Raw genomic sequence first — 15,375 nt, 5'->3', positions numbered from 1 at the left:
GGGAAATCCAACTTTCCCGTAGAAGAATAATGAAAGAGATTTAGACATGTTTTCGAAAAGCAAGGATTATTGACTTAATATTTGAATCATCGTGATGATTTGGCAGTGAGGTATACGTGTGATAGCGATAATAATCATTTTTTCATGTAGCGATCATATTAAACTAATGTTCCTCGCATAGAGAGGATGAAGATATCCCCTACATGTGGACATATGAGTTTCTCATGATAAGTGAGAAGACCAATGCTTAAGAGTTGTAAAAGACATCTAAAGTTGACGTCGAGGCTGTTGATATATCAAGTCAATTTATTGTTTTAGCTTGTGACATAGGGAAAAGTAGGTCGTTTTCTACCCTCCCCTAGAGCCAAACAAAATTTATAAACACTCGACCAACCTAATACGAGTATATGGTAAGTCAAGGGTCGAATCCAAAGGAATGAGTAGGTGCAAGCTATAGCCTAGGTCAAGCTACTTCGAAGATTGAAGAAAGATATGGTTGGTAACTAAGGTATCGAGAAAGCTAGATAAATCGAGAAATTTAATATGCTAAGCACTAGGGATATAGGTTCTACATGCAAGCTCAGTGATTATGCTAATTGAAGGATCACTCAATCAATTCAAACATTACAAAGGACATACAATAGTTGCAATCAATGGAATTCAAGAGCTATCTCCTATAAATCAAGGTTCACTATGAATGGCTAATTAGGAAAATCACAATCAAATTCAATCAATTAAATCAATTCTCAAATCAAGGGTTCATGCATGTCATTGAAATTTGCAATGCAATGTAGATTAATCTTATAGGTTGATCACTCCTAGTCTAATTAATCACATGCACAACTATGTCAACCAATTTAATTGCAACAATTAATCAATCAAGGATCATCAACTAGAAAAAATAATTAATCAAGCATGCTTCCCCTTCATCCGTAGCAACTAATCTACTCAATAATCATGGTGAAATTAAGAAACAAAACAAATTCAATCACAATCATATTCATTTCAAGTTTAATCAAGAAGAAATTCAATCACTCAACAAATTCTAAAGCAAATAATGGAATTCAAATCAAACATGCAAGAATTAAAGGAAACTGCAATAAAAGTAAATTCAAAGGAAAGAAATCTCACAAACTTTCATTGATTTGAAGAAGAAATCCAAGATCAAGTTGAAATTAAAGATCAAATTCAAGTACAATCAAGTAATCTTAAGCTTCTCTCCCTACTTTCTCTCTCTACTATTTCTGGAAAATAAGCATCAAGTACAAAATAAGTCGTCCCCCCCCGAAAAGGAAAAGTCTAAAGCTATAAATAGAAAATCGGGCGAAGGGGAACGAGGCGCCTGGTGTGTGCGCACAACCCTATTCCGCGCGCGCGCACCCCTGCTTAGTGCTCGTGGCCTTGCCTCGTTCGCTTGCTCGATTGATCTCCGCGCTCCCGAGCATCCCAATCATTAGGGCACTCGAGGCGATGCTTGTGCGGAAGGCGTCTCCTTTATCTTCCAAGAATTTGAGCACTTTGAGCCAAAGCATTGCTTCCAAGGTCCTTGTGTTTGCGGAGCTAGCTTGAATTGCATGTTTGGATTCCCGAACTTAGCTCCATCAACCTCCTTGAATGCGCTCGAGCTTCCTCCTTGGCAATTAAACCCCAGGAAACTCAACACACCTACAAAACAAGTCAAAGAAACAAAGAAGCGAGAAAAGATAACTGAGAAATGAATAAAATAGAAAGAAAACCATCAAAAGCACACATTTCTCTAAACTTATACACAAACACGCAAAACAAGCATTATTATGCAAAACCGCGACATAAAAGACTAAAAATGAGTATAAAACTACAAAGAAAACCTAGCCTAAGAGTGCCAGATATGACACTCATCAAATTCCCCCAAGCTAGACTTTTGCTCGTCCTCAAGCAAAACAAAATCAAACTTAAAGTAAAATGATGACATTATTTAGGCAATCAAGAAACGAGAAAGACTAGAGAATAGAAGGATGTACACTAACTCACTTTTATAGGAATTGCGGTCAATTTTAGCAACAATTGACTAGCCATTTAAACCTCTAGATCGCTCTAGAGGACGAGTAATGCTCTCGTAAGGGTTTCCTAAGAGATTAACCCTAAAAACAATTTTAGCACATTTTCCCAATTGGCTTCAAATCTTCTTTTAGCAAGCATCTCTAAAGTTCCTCGAAGGAACCCGAAAAACAATAGATTTGAGGTTTTCTCAACATCTTGACTTTGCATCCCCTCTCCTTAGGCTTTAACTCATAATGCCTTCCCTCGGTATATGACTCAACCACTAGGTCAAAAGGGCTTTCCCAAAGGTTCTAACGTAAGGGAAAAAGGTTTAGGGTAGGCTTAAAATTTAGAATTTGGTGGTACACCTAAGTTATGAAGTAAAGATTGGCCAAATCTCAACACCAAAACCGAGTGGTCACCAAACAAAAAAAAACTAACACCCCCAAGCTTATTCAAAGCTATAACGACAATCATATATACAAAAAGCGTAAAACGCTTCCCCCCAAGCTTGAACAAAGCATTGTCCTCAATGCATAAGATAGGGAGAAACATTTACATCAAAATATTTTTGAAATTTTGTATTTTTCACTTTTTTTTTTTAATTTTTTGCCAAAGCTAAATGAAATTGCTTTGCTTTTACTCATTGTCCTCACCTCTTTTAACTATGGACGTCTTTTTCATTTATTCACTTGCCATTATTAACAAGATATGCAAAACACAAGCTTGCTTACAAATAAGAACTAATATCCAAAAGCATATATCACAATCTCCAAGAACATGATCATTTCCTTCATAAAAACCAAAATTGGAACAAAAAGAAACAAAAGGCTCAAAGTTCTAAAGATGTGGCTTGAAAAGAAGGGAAAAAGCTCAAATGGTTAGCAAGTAGGCAAATGTGAACCCAAGAACTAAAAATAAAGAAGATTAGCCTAGAAAAGAAAAATTACCAGCCCAAAAAGATGCCTTTGTCCTCCCTAGATGGTTCGGTCTCGTGTTTAAGAATTATGAGTCAAGATTCAATATTAGGTCCGCAATAGTCAAGGATCCATGCCGGTCATGCAAGTGATTGTAGAAGGCTTGAAAACTATGAAACCTCACAATGCACTAAAAGCTTCAAATTCACCAAAGGGGAACAATTGCGAGTTTTCAAAAACAAAAGAATCCGGCTTCAAGGTCCCAATAGTTCTAAATGACTACCTTAACATGTTCTATCCTAGAGTCAACCAAAGATACTCTCAAACCGTGCAAACCATTGTTTTTAGGAAGAATGGTAGCCTATGTGCAAGTCCAAGTGGTACTAAGCCCAAAGCAAAAGAAAAATTATTAAGAAAGAAAAGCAATGCCTCATAAACATTTTATTTTTATTTACAAAAACTTTTTTGTGATTTTAGTTTTGCTATTTTATGAAATCAAAACATATGAAAGCAAAATACAAAAAGGAATGTAGAAGAAAAGAGAAAAAGGAAACAAAAAGAAAAAGGAAGACCATAAGAAAATAGAAAACGAGGAAAAAGATTCTAACGTAAGGTAAAATAGAAAAGCAAAGGAGAAGTAGAAATGCAAGAAGGAAGTAAGCGAACACATAAGTCCTAATCGACAAACAAGTGAACATTCGGCCACAACGCCAATGTTCCCAAACACACTAAGGTGTTAAAAAGCAAACATCCTCGAACCGTTCAACTTCTCCTAATCTAAACCTAAACTAAGCATCCAAGAAAAGAAAAATAAAGAGAAGAAGATTAGAAGGATCTCACCAGGCGTCGAAGCTATGCTACATCAAACAAAGTGAAAGAGCACCTTAATGAAGCACCAATATCCAAAGCATAAGCGAAGAAGAAAGGTGAGAAAGAAAATAAACTATATACAAAGAAAAATGTTAGTAATTTCAAAATAAAAGAAAAGAAAGATATAAAAGAGATAATGTATGTAAATAAGGGAAAAGCAATATATGATAGCATCAGGAATAGGGTCAAGTAACGAAATTAGGAAATAAAATCATCAGATAGAAGCACAGTCGGGAAACAAGATATCAAACAATCATCATCAGGAAGCATAATTATAAAGAAGCAGAGATACACAGAAGACAACGATCAGCGAAACAAACAACAATACCAAGAACTAGACAGAGAAATCAGCAGAAGTACATCATCATCAACAGAGAAGCACATAAGAAAGTAAATCACCCCCAAGCTCAAAATGAACTACCCCCCAAACTCTAAACCTGATAACATATAGGCAAAAGAGAACATCATATAAAGCACATAAGAAAGGGGGTAGCCACAATAGTCTCACTCCGCACTATAGTAAGGGGTAGCATGAGAACTCCCCTCACCGGTCACTAAGACATGAACTGAGCTAGCCATTTCACTCACCTCTATAGGACCTTTTCCCCTTAACCTCCCCTCCCTCCTAGCACGGTCTATCGCGAAGAAATGAGACCAATCATCCAAAATCGGCTCGCCCGATAATCCCCACCTACCAAAAGTCTCGGGGTTTTGGAAAGGCATAGGGTTCGCGGGATCATAGGTATAATCGCATCCACTGGGCCGCTTATAGTCGTAAGTGGCCAGGGTGGTTCCCATGATGACACTAGGAGGGATATGAGGACCCTCCCAATAGGGGTAACAAGGTCTAGGACCCACGGTAGGGTCAAAGGGTTCCCATTGAGGGATAGGTCCTTGTTGGACTGGGAGGTATGGGTAGTTCAAGTAAGGTTCAATCTCCCCCTTCCTCACATGGTAGTCATACAATTGATTAGCATGAAAATCATAGCCAAGAGACGAATTTTGCCCCGAAGGCATGGAACACAATACATTAGCAATGGAGTCAAGCTTTGCATGAATAGTAGAAAAATCAAATGTAGAAGTAGAAGTATAAGGAGGGATAAGAGTACCTCCCCGTTTAACCGGGGGTAAAGCTTGGAAGTCCGTCGAGAGAGCATCATTGGAGGCGGTTCTTGTATGGTTCGTCTTTCGCTGAAGAGAGGGGTCAATATTGCACCTCGGAGGTCTCCAAGTCAAATAATCCTTCTTCATTTTATGGTTAGTAGCCTCCTTGCTTGGAATCAAGAACCAATCCTTCACTCGGGATACCTTCCATATGAAAATACTACGCCTCTTGGTACGATCAAAGAATTTTTGGTTGACAAGGGCATAGACATTGAGGAAATGAGAAGGTGTCTTTTCCCGTGGGTCGACTATGGGAGGGAGCTCGCATAACAAATCCTTATAAGAGTCATTGAGGCAAAGAGCAAGGATAAAGACCATCCCTCCTATTTGGATGCTTCCCGAAAGGCTAAGCCCATCACGAATGTTTAAGAACCGATTAATCAAGTGTTGCATGAAATCCACGAGCTCTATCTCATGCGACTCTTGGTCGGATATCCATAGCCAACAAAGCTTCTCTTGGGAGATGGCTCCCAAAGAGTCCTTCGAGCAAAGAGCGTATGTGAGAATACGGTCGATGTACCTCATAGCCGGATGAATAATTGATGCGGACTAAGAAGTTTGAGGCTCATACTTCCCCTCATCGGAGATACGCCGCCACCATCGTTGCTCGTTATACCCATGGTCACTTGTCATTCTACCATTGGCCGGATAGATAAGATGGTCTTCATCAACGGCCCATGGAAACCGAAATTAAGAACATAGTTGTGACTCCTACAATATGTGATCATTATTACATAGTTGAAAGGTCAAAGTCCATGAGGAGTCACCACTTGTCTCTCGGACCACTTCAAGGGATGATAGAAATTCAAAGGTCACCCTAGCATAGGTAGGGGCGCTCAAATCCAAGAACTCTAAGAGACCGAGGTTCTTGGCTAGGTAGCGAACGTCATCATCAATTCTAAGTAGCTTGGTTGTTGTCTAATCGTAGAATCTCGTTGACTTGAGCTTCCGCTTTGATAGTTGCTTGAATCGATCCCAATGTAATTCCTTAGAGAATTCAATGCCATATCTTTCTACTACCTGGGAGGAGGTGGAACAATGTGCCTAGCTTTGCTTGAACTTGATCTAGCACGCTTCTTTTGACGGATAGGAGACATCTGCAAGAAGCAAAGCAATTCATGAGCAATTCATTTACCATTATCAATGTTTAAAAAGGTTCATAAGAAATTGCTCTAAAATCAAGCACAAACATTATTCAATTAAAAATGAAACAAGAAATGGTCACATATGAACTATGCCATGAATATAGAGACATAAGCTTGAAGCAACTAGTCATGAAGTAAAGGAAAAATTGGACACGAGAGACCAAATCATGAATCATTATGAGCAAATTAATCCCAAAACATTGAATTATCAAAGAAATTAAACTATCATATAGAAGACCCATGAGAGATAAAATGACCAACAATGGTGAATCAAGGATTCAACCAAGGTACACAAATTCATCATGAAAAAGCTTCAATTTAACATCCAATAACATCATTCAACACAAAATACATGCTAAAAGAACCAACAATGGAGTTCTACCATGAATACAAAAACAAGGGTTTCAAGCTTTTAAAATGAGGAAGAAGATGACTAGAAAGTGAGAAATTATACCTCAATGAAGCTTTAAATTACTTGCAAAGTGCACAATTTGAAGAATATAGAACAATTAGAACACCCAAAGACAAGTTCTAAGCACCAAAACTAAACCTTCAAAAGTCGAATTTGAGCCAAAAATTTTGAATTTCAGATTTTTTATTGTTTTAGAAAAGATTTGATTATGGTTTAATGTAATTTGTGAATAAATGAAATTAAAAAGGTGTATTTGATTGAAATTTCAAAGGGTTTGGACGGGTTTGAAAGAGAAAGGTGAGTGGTGGAATGAGGGAAGTCGGGGAGAAAAAAACGGAGTGAAAAGGGGGAGGGGGTTTGTGAGAAGAATGGGCACGAAAGAGGGGGTGGGCAGCTGTGGCTGGTGCGTGCGCGCAGCTAGGGTGGTGCGTGCGCACCAGCTGCGGCAGATGAGGGGGTTTCTTTGCCTTGAGAAGCACCAAAACAAGGCCGAAAATTCTGACCCCCTTGGTGCTCTCGCGCAGGGAGGGTAGTGCGTGCGCACCAGGATGGTAACGGGGGGTTCAAAATTCGACCAATTTTCATCAAAATAATCTTAAATTTATGACCCCTTTGGTGCGCGCGCACAACCTATGATGCGTGCGCACCAAACAAATACTAGTGTTGGGGTTTGGTGAGTCCGACTCACCGCGGAAACAACCCCTCCCGAGGAACCACTCGCAATAATTAAAAATATTCACAAAGAAAAGATAACGAATCTTACCCTCGAAGCGAGCTTCGCCCAAAACCCGGGGCTCTTACTTGAAAGCTACTAGCACGTCAAGCGCCGCGCCTCCCACGGTATCCACCCACAAATGGGCGAACACAACTTTAAGGTCTACTACCTTGGGGTTAGCAAGGTCCGACCTAAACCCGAGTGTTATGTGAGTTTAAGAGTTTTCCCAAAAATTATGGAATGCTCTTTTTAACTCCCACTCAAGCACTTTACTCCAAAACCCAAAGCTTGGTATTTATAGAGGAAAGTATGAGTGGGAATTTCTATCCCATCAATGTGGGATCATGAAATTCCACAAATTAATTTAAAGCTAAATTAAATTAAAATTGCAAACTAATAATAAATCTACAAGTGGCATTACCATGTGAGATGGGTTGGTGAGGACCACATGGAGAGTAGGGGACCATACTTGCTCCCCACTTAATACTCTCCTTGTGCCACATGTCCTCTCCCACTTACTCCCATATTCTAAGCTTCCCCTTATTCATGGCCTATGGCCCGAGCCAAGCCACGAGCCAAGCCCGAGCCCGGCCCGCACCAGCCCGCACCTGGCCCGAGCCCAGCCCGCACCTGACCCGAGCCTAGCCCGCACCAGCTGCTGCTATGCGGCTGCTGCTGCGGTTTGGTGCGGCTGCGGCTGCTGCCGTGGCACGGCGCGACTGCTGCTGTGCCTAGCCGCGGCCGGTCGGGGCTGCTAGCACGTGGTGCTAGCTCGTCTTGCCCCTAGCATTCGGATGACCGGGGCACACCGATGCTAGGGGTATTTTCGGGAATATGGTCGATTTATTATTATTTTGCGCGTCTCGTCTTTTATCATTTTAGACTCGACTTCCGACGATCGGTTTCGACGCTCTAAGCTCGAATTACCGACGTCTAAATATTTAACACTCAGGCGACGAATTAATTTCTTCCGAATTAATTCGTCGAGTTGGTTCGCATATATTTGCTTGGGTGTGACCCGAAGGGTTCAGTCAAGATTAAGCTGTAATATTAATTATATTAATATTACTGATCGGAAGCGGCCTCCACCCAGGCATTCCGATCACTTAACCTTACTGAATATATTAGCTTTCTAATAATTCTGAACCCGCTATCAGAATAATACACTTGTTCAAAGGACACCATTCCTTTCAACTAGGGGGAGAAAATTTGCGCTCTTGAACATACTCTCGCGCTTGCGCTCTCATCGGCGCTAACGAGTGTCATGATCGAGTGCTTAAAAATCACACAAAAAATAGTTCGAAAATCACTAGATCATAAATAAAAATTCATGATAACTCAAACACGAGAGCATGTATCCCCAATCAAACTCCTTCACCTAAGTTTAACCAAACCTCAAGAAACTTTGAATTAATCACCGAAATAGTTGGAAATCATCATTGATCCAATCTCATGGTACCTAAAATCAAGAAAACAAAGAAAAATAAGAAATGTTCTCATAAATAAAAGAAATATAGAGAATTGAAAAATCAAAAGAAAAGGGTTAGAAAACCGGGTGGCCTCCCGGGAAGCGCTTGTTTAACGTCATAGCTCGACATTCTTCACCTATTAAGGTGGTTGTCGGAGAAGCAATATGTGAATAAGGCCAACAAAAGCACCATCGAAATACTTCTTTAGCCGATGGCCATTGACCTTAAATGGAGATGAAGAATCCATTATGGAAACCTTTACAACACCACTAGGAAAGACGTTTTAAACCAAGTAAGGACCGCTCCATCTTAACATGAACTTTCTGGGAAACAACTTCATTTTTGAATTGTAGAGAAGAACTTTATCACCATCGCAAAACTCTTTCTTATCAATAAGCTTTTCATGAGTTTCCTTGGAACGAGATTTGTAAATACTAGCACAATCGTAAGCGTCGAGTCGAGGCTCCTCTAGCTCATGAAGATCTAACCACCTTTTCTCCCCCGCACTTGCCAAATCAAAGTTTATCTTCTTGATTTCCCACAAAGCACGGTGTTCGAGCTCTACCTGGAGATGGCATGATTTGCCATAGACTAGGCGGTATGGAGTGGTACCTATAGGTGTCTTGAAAGCCGTTCTACAGGCCCAAAGAGCATCATCCAACTTGTTCGACCAATCCTTCCTATTTCTTGCAACCGTCTTTTCAAGGATTAACTTGATTTGACGATTGGAAGCCTCGACTTTGCCGCTTGTTTGAGGATGATATGGAAGGCCAAATCGTTGATGAACTCCATGCTTTCACAACATCTTTTGAAGAGATGCGGCCACCATAAACCGCTTTGAAGAATCTTAGTGGCGGTTTTAGAAACACCCATATGGCCACCACTCGGATCCGAGTGGCACATCTTCAAAACACTAGGCACCTCTTCATTTGGAACACAACGCCTAATTAAGCCATCGACTCCTCACTTGTACAAGATGGGATCATCCCACACATAGTGTCTTGCCTCTCTCTTGAGCTTCTTTCGTTGATTTTTAGAAAAAGAAGGTGGAAACTCCCTACATGCAAGAAAGTTCACTAAGTCGGCGAACCACGGGAGCTCTTTTGCCTCAATAGCATATAAGAGTCATCAAGCATCCTATCCTCAATTAGAGAACCATCATCATGAATTTGAGAATCCTCAAGGCGAGAGAGATGGTCCGCCACAACATTTTCCGCTCCTCTCTTATCTCTAATCTCAATGTCAAAGGTTTGAAGTTCAAGCACCCACCGTATCAACCTAGGCTTGGAATCTTTCTTGGAAAAAAGGTACTTGAGAGCCGCATGATCCGTGAAGACAATGGTCTTAGAACTTAACAAATAACAACAGAACTTTTCAAAAGCATGAACAATAGCCAAAAACTCCTTTTCCGTTGTGGTGTAGTTTCTTTGAGTACCATTTAGAGTTTTGGACATATAATAGATCACATTTAGCTTCTTTTCCACTCTTTGACCCAAGACACCTTTAATTGCCAAATCGCTTGCATCACACATCAACTCAAAAGGTAAATCCCATCTTGGGGCTTGAACAATAGGAGTAGAGATTAGAGCCTACTTCAACTTATTGAATGCTTCCAAACACTTGTCATCAAATACAAACTCGACATCCTTTTGAAGAAGATCATTGAGGGGCTTTGCAATGAGCGAGAAATCCTTGATGAATCTTCTACAAAACCCAGCATGTCCTTTGAAAGATCTTACTCCTTTCACATTAACCGGAGGTAAAAGCTTCGCAATAACTTCAATTTTTGATTTGTCCACCTCTATCCCCTTGTGAGAAATCTTATGGCCAAGGACTATGCCTTCCTCCACCATGAAATGACACTTCTCCCAATTCAAAACCAAGTTCACCTTCTCACACCTTGCTAGAAATTTCTCAAGGTTTTCAAGGCATGCCTTAAATGAAACACCTCCTACGGAGAAATCATCCATAAACACTTCCATCTCCTCCTCAAACATATCCCCAAAGATACTCATCATGCATCTTTAAAATGATGCGGGAGCATTACAAAGGCCAAATGACATTCTCCTATAAGCAAACGTACCATATGGAAAAGTAAAGGTTGTTTTCTCTTGGTCATCCGGGTGGATAAGGATTTGGAAAAATCCCGAATAGCCATCAAGAAAATAATAGAACTTGTGCCTCGTTAGTCTCTCAAGCATTTGATCAATTAAAGGAATGGGGAAGTGATCTTTCTTGATGGATGTGTTTAGACGTCTATAGTCTATACATATCCTCCATCCCGTGACCGTCCTCATTGGAATGAGCTCACCTCTCTCATTCTCGACGACGGTCATGCCTCCCTTCTTTGGGACAACATGAACGGGGGAGATCCACCTAGAACTCGAGATGGGGAATATAATTCCCGCATCCAAAAGTTTGGTGATCTCCTTTTTCACTACCTCTCCCATTTAGACATGTAGCTTTCGTTGTCTCTCAATAGAAGGTAGAGCACCCACCTCAAGGGTTATGTGATGTGTACATAAAGCGAGGCTTATACCTTTGAAGTCATTGATTGTATAACCCAAAGCACCTTGGTGCTTTCTCAAAACATCACACAACTCTTAAGCTTGGCGTTCACTCAAAGAAGAGCTAACAATCACAGGAAAAGTGGAGTTGGGTCCCAAGAATTCATAACTAAGGTGTGATGGAAGAGGTTTGAGCTCAACCATTGGAACACCTTTACCTTCCTTTAATGTAGCCACTTGCAACGTTTCTTGGCTAGAAATTCTCATACACATTTGCTCTTCAACATCCTCAAGGCTTCCATTGAGCACATCTTCATACAAAACCATCTCCTTGCTAGGAGCACCTATATTTTCCTTATTCAATAAAACATTCTCAAGAGCATCGTTAGAGGTGAGAAATTGCTCATACATGGAAGACACAACATGATCAAGAGAATCAATCAACATGCAATTTTCTAAAGAAGAACTTGGATACTTTATACTATCATCCAAGTCAAATTCTATCACCTCATCCCCTACTTTGAGTGAAATTTTAGCACTCTTCACATCTATCAAAGCACCCGAAGTAGCAAGGAATGGTCTCCCTAGAATGATAGGAATACTAGCATCTTCGTCTATCTCAAGCACCACAAAGTCCACCGGAATAAAAAATTTCCCAACCCTCAAAGGGACATCCTCTACCTTACCTTAGGAAACTTAATTGACCTATCGGCCAATTGCAAAGTGATGTTAGTAGGTAAGAGTTCCCCTAGCTCAAGTCTTTGGTACACCGAATATGGCATAAGGCTAACACTAGCTCCTAGGTCACACAAGGAATTCTCGATTTGCATTTTGTAAATGGCACAAGGGATGGAAAAGTTTCCGGGGTCTTTTAGCTTAGGTGGCAACTTGTTCATTATGATTGCACTACAATTCTCGGTCAAGTTCACCATCTCTACAACAGCACAAGTCTACCTATCGCTCAAAATGTCAATGAGGAATTTTGCATAGTTGTACATTTGGGTGACAACTTCGGTAAATGGTAGAGAAAGGTGAAGTTGCTTGAGCATGTCAATAAATCTTCCAAATTGTTCATCTAACTTGTGTCTCATGAATTTTTGTGGATAAGAAAGCTTGGGTTTCACAATTTCTTTCTCCACTCTCACCTCAGTAGGTTTCTCAATCTCAACCTCACCATCTTCTACCAAAACCTCTTATGAGGCCTCCTTGGTCTCACTCTTCCTAGGCAAACTCTCCTCAAGAACCTTACCACTCCTTGTAACAATAGCATTGACCGATCTCTTGGGATCTAGGCCTTAGGAAGGTAAAGAAGAAGGACTAGCATGGTCTTTCAAAGCATTAGCAAGTTGAGAAATTTGGTTTTCAAGCATCTTATTATGAGTCATCATTTCATTAAATTTCTTGTCACTTACGGCCATGTAAGCGTTCAACAACTTCGTTTGATTTTCAATGATTTCTTCCAAATTAGTCCTATGAGAAGAAGAAGAAGAGGATTGAACATAGGAATTATCATTTTGGGTCTTTGGAACAAATCCGAGTGGGGGATCCCTTTGAGAGTTATTTTGAAAATTTCCCCTATTTTGATTGTTCCAATTACCTCTACCTTGATTATGGTTACCATAACCTTGGCTATGATTACCATAATTTTGGTTTTGATTTTGGCTACTATAACCTTGGTTGTTATAGTTACCTCAGGAATTTTGGTTCCCATGGTTCCTATTACCACCATCTTGGTTGTAGTTGTCAAAATTGCCAAGGTTGTTGTAATTCCTATTCCATTGACCTCTTTGATTCTCAAACCTAGAATCATTATTCTTTGACACATAGTTCACATGCTCATTCACATTTCCATCTTGATCATCACAAACATCCATACATGCATGAGGGAAATTAGAAACATCATGATCATACGATCCACAATCATTACAAAACAAGCATCTACTAGGCATGTTATTAGAAGAGGGAGGGGGTTGAGAATTAGAAGACATACCTCTCCCCTTAGATTGGGAGGGAAGACTTGAAACTTGGTAGGTAGCACTTTCCAACTTCGCCTTGATAGCGGACATCTCCTTCCCCATGTTTGTCATTTGTGAGGATAGATTGTTGATTGCATTTAAATGATCAACCGAGTACACCGAAGAGCTACTCTTGCTAGTTGACTCTCTTTCTCCATCTTGTCAATCTCTATAATACCTCACTACGTCTTCAATTATGTCTACCACTTCCTCTTCCGTTTTATTCATGATAGGACCTCTGGCTCCTCCATCTAAACATGATTTCCTTGGGGACTAAGGCCTCCATAGAAAATTTGAATAATTCGGTAAGTAGGAATTCTGTGGTGAGGAAATTCTCTTTGATACTCGTTGTATCTCTCCCATGCCTCGTAGAGACTCTCACTAGGCTTTTGCTTGAAATCTTGAGTCAAAGCTCTAGCCTCCGCCGTTTTCTTTTGTGGATAGAAACGGGATAAAAATTCCTTGGTCACTTTGTCCCATGTCCTTAGAGAATTCGGCTTGACCTCCTTGTCTAGCCATTCCAAGGAACGCCCTATGAGGGAAAAGGGAAAGAGTTTGAGGCGGATGAATTATTGGGAAATTCCATTCACCTTGATAGTATTGCAATATTTTTAGAACTCTTTGAGATGATTTAGCGGGCTTTGATGCTTGGCCCCACTAAATTGTCGCCTCTCTATCAAAGTGATCATTGCCGGTCTTATTTCAAAGTCATTCGCCGGTGTTGTAGGTGGAGCAATCCCACACTCAAATCTATATGCACCGGGAATCCCCAATTCTTTCAACGCCACCCTTGGATTTTCTCCCATTCTTGCTTGTTCCTCTTGTTGTGGTTCTTCTTCACTTGAAATTCTAAGACTCAAAGATCGTCTAGCAACCCTTAACCTTGCAATAGTTCTCTCAATTTCCGGATCAAATGGCACTAGTGAATGACCACGTTCTCTATGCATACAATCTCAAAATAAATGACTAAAAGAAATGAGTAAATGACTAGTGTAGCCTAAAAGAAAAATCTTTTTGTATTTTCAATTAAAGATGAAATAGACTCAACAACTATAACAAAGCACCAAATATCATTCCCCGGCAACGGCGCCATTTTTGACGTAGGGAAAAGTAGGTCGTTTTCTACCCTCCCCTAGAGCCAAACAAAATTTATAAACACTCGAACTACCTAATACGAGCATATGGTAAGTCAAGGGTTGAACCCAAAGGAATGAGTAGATGCAAGCTATAGCCTAGGTCAAGCTACTTCAAAGATTGAAGAAAGATATGGTTGGTAACTAAGGTATCGAGAAAGCTAGATAAATCGAGAAATTCAATATGTTAAATACTAGGGATATATGTTCCACATGCAAGCTCAATGATTATGCTAATTGAAGGATCACTCAATCAATTAAAACATTACAAAGGACAAACAATAGTTGCAATCAATGGAATTCAAGAGCTATCTCCTATAAACCAAGCTAGGGTTCACTACGAATGGCTAACTAGGATAATGACAATCAAATTCAATAAATTAAAGCAATTCTCAAATCAAGGGTTCATGTCATTGAAATTGCAATGCAATCTAGATTAATCTTATAGGTTGATCACTCCTAGTCTAGTTAATCACATGCACAATTATGTCAACCAATTTAATTGCAACAATTCAATCAATCAAGGATCATCAACTAGCAAAAATCATCAACCAAGCATGCTTCCCCTTCTCCCTAGCAACTAATCTACTCATTAATCATGGTGAAATTAAGAAACAAAACAAATTCAATCACAATCATATTCATTTCAAGTTTAATCAAGAAGAAATTCAATCACTCAACAAATTCTAAAGCAAAGAATGGAATTCAAATCAAACATGCAAGAATTAAAGGAAACTGCAATAAAAGTAAATTCAAAGGAAAGAAATCTCACAAACTTTCATTGATTTGAAGAAGAAATCCAAGATCAAGTTGAAATCAAAGATCAAATTCAAGTACAATCAAGTAATCTTAAGCTTCTCTCTCTACTTTCTCTCTCTACTTTCTCTCTCTACTATTTCTGGAAAATAAGCATCAAGTACAAAATAAGTCGTCCCCCCCGAAAAAGGAAAAGTCTAAAGCTATAAATAGAAAATCGGGCGAAGGGGAACGAGGCGCCTGGTACGTGTGC

The 15,375-nt window shown here is 39.8% G+C and overlaps 1 non-coding gene across 1 annotated transcript; it reads left to right on the top strand.

The window, feature by feature from the left end:
- Window positions 1-13,548: 13,548 nt before the first annotated feature.
- LOC145580491 (small nucleolar RNA R71) lies at window positions 13,549-13,654 on the top strand. The gene has a single exon (XR_014099520.1). It is a non-coding gene; the product is annotated as a small nucleolar RNA R71 (small nucleolar RNA).
- Window positions 13,655-15,375: the final 1,721 nt, after the last annotated feature.

The sequence above is a fragment of the Chenopodium album genome, chromosome 14, assembly GCF_948465745.1.
Source record: "Chenopodium album chromosome 14, dcCheAlbu1.1, whole genome shotgun sequence".
NCBI lineage: Eukaryota > Viridiplantae > Streptophyta > Magnoliopsida > Caryophyllales > Amaranthaceae > Chenopodium > Chenopodium album.
The sequence above is the reverse complement of the archived record's forward strand: the minus strand, read 5'-3'. Positions and strand labels throughout refer to the sequence as shown.